Source organism: Pocillopora damicornis, chromosome 6 (assembly GCF_964200805.1).
Source record: "Pocillopora damicornis chromosome 6, jaPocDami1.2, whole genome shotgun sequence".
Classification (NCBI taxonomy): Eukaryota; Metazoa; Cnidaria; class Anthozoa; order Scleractinia; family Pocilloporidae; genus Pocillopora; species Pocillopora damicornis.
In genome coordinates, this window is record NC_142675.1 from 444,153 (window position 1) to 450,000 (window position 5,848).

Here is a 5,848-nt window from a genome sequence, read left to right on the forward strand (position 1 = left end):
GAAAAGTTGAAATATATTTATTTGCGTGCAAATTGAATTTCTGTGGCGGTGTATTTGAGACAAAAGCGAAAATAAAGTACTTCTCTCTAGGACTACTTTTGGAAGGAAGATGACGATTTTTTGAAGTTTCTTTAAGCTCTTGCATTTTAAACTAGTAAGCGACTGTGAAAAGAAGCGTGTCATGCATAACAAGAAATTGCTTTTAACCCAGTTGGCGACGTTAGGTACAAGAGACGGTTTAATAAAAGGATTGAAATCAAAAATTTAGGTTTCCTTTCGACACTTAAAACTTAAATGGAAAATAAGATTAATTTAGCAACTCTAATGGAATATCTTGTCTTCTCTCAGTGTAAATTGTTTTCCAAACAAAACTTACTCATCAGCATCATAAATGATTTAGTCTGTGTTCTAGAATATTGTAGCTTTCAATGGACCAAGCCAAGGAGAACGGAGCATTTCGTTTTTAAAGATACGAGAATAAACAGGAGACTTGTAGGTATCATTACCCATTAAACCTGTGACTTCCGGAGTTGATTGACATGTAACTTCTTCCTTAAAATATCCCAGCACACAACTAATAGGTGATGAGAATACGCAAACTAATCAGGTAGAAGTTGTAAAAACTTATTTCTCATAACTCATTTGCAAAGAAATGTGTAGCAGCCAGAGGAGAGAATTAACAATCAGATCTTAGGAGCCAGTAAAAGGTTAGGAGAGAATGATTGACTGCTCAGTTAAAACTATTGCGTCCAGTAGATACAGTGATATTATTTGAAGAAAATATAAACCAAAGGCAGGCCGGGCGATCAAATTACAAAACCAATCTTACGGAACGGTTTAGTGTGTTTTCAGTTTCGGTTGAAGCCTTCTGTTAAGGAGTCTAGATATTTCTGTCACGAGTAGGCGCTAAGAGAAACTAATGAGACCATTCTTTTCTTTTAGCGGGCGTCTAATTAGTGTAAATGACAGTGACTATTAATTAAACACTGGTTATGGACCATTTCGCTCCATTCTTATTTCTCAAGTGGCTTCCTTGAGAGTCTGGTCATATGAAATCCATTAAAAGTAAGTGAGTGTGACACCCTTAGACGCACCTAACAACCTCATCGCCGGTTGTTTTTCAGTCAATTTTTCAAGATGGCAGCCGGTCTTTCCAGATCCTAATTATGACCGGGAGGGTCTGAGTTCGAGACTGGTTTCAGACGGCATACCAACGCTTGGTAAAATAATTATGGATAACTTACGGTATGTGAATCACGCTCCTTTATGTCCTATGGCTGGGTTTGAAAATGGTTAAGTCGCTCTTAATTGGTCATTATTGCATTCTCATTACTCCACAATCTTCTTTCAACTATTCCCAAATCTTTTTGATGTTTTTTATGACCTGCGATTGACAAGTTATTTCTGGAGCAACGTGAAAACAGAGACAGTATTTTCTCTTTGCTGTTCTTAAAACATCACTTTCGTTCATTTTCCAAGACTTTCCACGACCCACATTTAAAGAAAGAAGCAAGTAACTAGCTTCGAAAGAAGCAAGTAACGCGCGAAGAGAACCACCAACGCCGAAAGAAGAGTGCGCATAAAATAAATTGTGCAAACATAAGTTGTCCGGTTTGTTAATGATGATTTGCGTTTAGATTTAAAGTTACGAAAGTCCTGTCACATTTTGGAAAAATCGTGGCATTGTCTATGTTTAAAAATGCTTGTTGCTTACAAAGCCTGTTCAAGAAAAAAAAAAAACGATTGCTATAATTTCGTGATTTTTATCACATAACCGCCAACCGGCCCTAACCATCAGAACGTACACGTAGTCTGCGTAATTTGAATTCACTGCTTCTTACCAAAACACAAAGTTTCAGCGAGGAGGAATTGTGGTTCGATTGAGCTGCTTATAAGATTTTCTTCCTGAAATAAGGGTGAAAGGGAAACGAAAATGAATCTATTTTCTTGGGAAAAACAAGGTCCCATCAAGTGCCACTAAATGATACAGGTATTGCAATAAGCAAGCTAAATGAGTAAACTGGAAATAATTGCTGAATGCATACTCACTTCACAAAGTGCGCAGTTATGGAAAATTAATTGTAATTTCGTGAGTTCCCTGTGTGTGTCTTGTTTTTTTGGCATTAAAAACAACAGAATTAATCTGTAAATTTTAAAGGTTTTGGTAGGTTAGGAAATTGGTAGCCTTTAAAACCCATTCCCAATGGATTTTTATAACATTTGAAAGTTGGGAGCTGTAGGCACCGTCTTTAGTTTTGCACACTGCTTTCAAAGCCCTCAATAAATAATGCCAAGTAAAAACAGTTTTAACTCTAAGTGTAATTATCTTCAGTACACATAAAGCATTCCTTTGTACGTGGACTTGAAAGTTAGAGGTGACGACCTCGCAATGAAAAGACAATAACGAGTCTGACTTTGATCCGTTATTGATTAGAACTCAAAGACAAGACCAGTTTAATTAACCGGCCTTTCATCAACTTTTCCCGTTTTAAAGTAATTCTTGCAGGCTGGTGGCTGAAATTTAGAAAATGATTGATCTGCCTGAGCAGCTAAGCTTAAGAACGGAAGTCTCCGTCTGAAGGGACATGTCTATCTAGTCAGGACTAGTCAGGTCTATGTGGTGCTAAGCCCATTAATGTACATATCCGGATTATACATCAACAAAAGCCCTATGGGTTGTGAAAAATCGATAATCCTCGAGAACAGTAAAATAAACAAATACCGGAGGGTCTGAAAAAAGGAGTAAATCAGTGAGTAATCCACTTCACAAAAAATTGATCGAGGCATCTCTAGGCTTCCAAAATCGAAAGAAAAAGAAATTAAAAAAAAAAAAAAACTATACTGCTACATTGATCAAAGCAGTGAGTTCAGTCTGATGGGACGTAAATCGCTTTAATCATTTTCCCAAATTAATTTCACTTCTAGTGTTGCATTAGAATTAGAAGTGACAGTTGTTTTCCAGCGCTGTTGATATACACATATCAAACTCATGGGGTACAAATAGTCTTAACACGAATATAGTGACCACGCCCACTTCAACACCCCACTCAAATCGAGTGTAATTTTCTAACATTTTACCATCGTGCGGATTCTCTACGGAAAAAGCACTCAATGTACCTCTGAAATATTAAACTACAATATTGTGGCTTTCTATTTCCCTAATTTTCTAACTTGAAGGTAAAGTTTTTCCCTTGTCATTTTAACCTTTTCTCCGAGCGGTTGCGTGAGATTAACAAGGCGTTTTTGTTCAAAACACAACTGAGCGAAGCGTCCCGGGCGATATCCCTTTTACGCAAGCGCAATTTAAAACTGTACCGCCAGAATCAAAAAGAGGAACAAATTTCCTTTGTTTTGATATGTAAAGTGTCGAACAAAAAGCAGATTTACCCTCGTCAAATGGCGTTTCAAAACAGCTGTATCTTCCTCCTTTTGATTTTTTCCTGTTTTATGAGCGTGAAAGCAGTAGGAGAGGGATCGGGAAACTCAGAAATCGCTGCGGGAATTAATCTGCCATTGTTTACTTACGAGATAAACAAGTAAGATTTGTGAAGTTCATCGCAGTATGAAGTCTAAATAAATGCCTTTTTTAAGCTTGTTCGCTGGATTTTTCGTAAAGTTCCCTGATTAATTTTCGTTTCAGCTTACTAATCTATACTATTTGAAAGCAAAGAAGTTTTCAGAGAAAACCATGAGTGGGTCCTTTCAATAATTGTAAACAAAGTGTTTGAGCAATCAGGTATACGAGGTATAATAGTCAATAGCCATATATCAGAAGTCTTCAGAAAGAAAATATTCTGTTTTCAGAAAGCTGTTAAGAAAGCTAGTAATCGTGGCAATTAAATGCACTTCTTAGCAATTTGGAAACGGGCCCTCGGTATCGATTTAAGGTGTATTACAACGAGGTTGATGTACATCAGCTTAAAGATGAGAACAGCCAGTTGAGGGGGAAAAAAATAAAATTAGAAGAATCGTTGGTACAGGAGAAGGCAAAGCGTCATTGCGAGCGGATAAAAAAGCCCGAGAAGCTCTCGAGAAAGCTGAGAAGAAAGGGGCCTTCTACAATAAAAAATTTATTCAGTTGGCCAAAAAAGTGATTACAAATGGGAAAAAAGGTAGAGGCCCAGCTAAGAAGAAGTTTAATGACTATTCTAAGCACCATCAACAGAGAATTAAAAATCAACTGAAGGAGGAGTGTCAGACTACACTCTCCTTCCTTGGGCCGTACAATTTTGTTGCAACCAAAATTGAAGTCCTCAACACTGTGAATAATCAATATGAAACTTTCAATCTTGTTGGAGAGGGAGAGCTGCCATTTACAGAGTCTGACCCAAAGGCCCTTAATAATGATGACATTGATAACATAAATATGTGGCTCTACCTCAAAGACAAATTCATTATTTCAAATGAGGCCTGGCATGAAATTGCCATTAAGGCTAATGATCTCCCAATATATATTCCATCAAGTAGCGAATTAATGAGCTTAACAGTGAATGGAACTTGAAACCAACACCAGGAGATGCTAAAAGTGTGCAGTTAGGATTTGCAGAAAGCTTGCAAGAGCACATTGTTAGGCTTCAGAAGAATGGAGAAATCAATGATGGAGAAACTATTAAGATCAAGCTTAGTGGTGATGGTACAAATATTGGAAAGGGGCTTACAGTTGTCAACTTCACTTTTACTATTCTCCATGAAAAGGATGTGGCAATGGGTGAGAAGGGAAATCATATACTTGCTGTTATAAAAACTACAGAGACATATGATAATCTGAGAGACAGCCTAGCAGACCTTCAAATGGATATGTCAAACTTAAAGGAGATAAGTGCAAATAGCTGCACCGATAAAATTGAATACTTTTTAGGTGGAGATTTGAAATTTTTAACACTGGTATGTGGTTTAGGCAGGGCAAATGAGGATTATGCTTGTGTGTGGTGCAAGTGTCCCAGGGAGCAACAGTGGGACACAAGCAAAACATGGTCAATTAATGACCCCAAATTTGGTGCTAGAACTGTTGCCGAAATAGCAAGGTTTTCCACTGGAAAGAAATTAAACTGTAAGGCACAACCATTATTTGATTTTATACCTATGGACCATGTCATCATAGATATATTACATTTTTTTCTGAGGATTTCAGATGTTTTGATTGACTTGTTCATAAGAGAGCTGAGAAGAAGTGATGCTATTGAGGAAAAAAGATATAAATATAAACACATGGCATGTTATGAAGAATTTGTCAAAAGTATGGGAATCACTTTTAATTTTATAATCAACAAAGAGAGCAAAAAGCTGGAATAAAGAGATCTTACTGGACCAGAAAAGTTGAAACTCTTTTTTAGAATATAAACATTCCGACCTATGCTTGTCCCTCATTGCAGTCAAAACAAAGACATACAAGTGATCTGGGCTAAATTTATGGACATAATTGGTGATTTGAAGCTAGATTTTACTTCTGAAGAGGGTATTCTTGAACTGCAAAGAAATATCAAATCATGGTTTGAGCACTTTCTCAAAGTTTACCAAGCAAAAGATGTCACTCCCTACATGCATGCACTATGTTATCATGTTCCTGAGTTCCTGTCACTTTATCAGAACATAGCATATTACACACAGCAAGGCTTGGAAAAATACAATAATAGTGCTTCTAAAGATTTCTTCAGATCCACAAATCACAAAGGGGTTGATGCCCTCAAACAACTGTTTCTGAAGAAAAACAGGATTCAGTTCCTGGAGGCAGCAGGTTATGAAAGGGTTAAGAACACCTACAACGATGAGCTTGTATTCAATGATTGGACTTCTTTGTCCCAACCAATACTTAATAGTTCCTGGAATTACATAGGCAAAATCTTCAGCT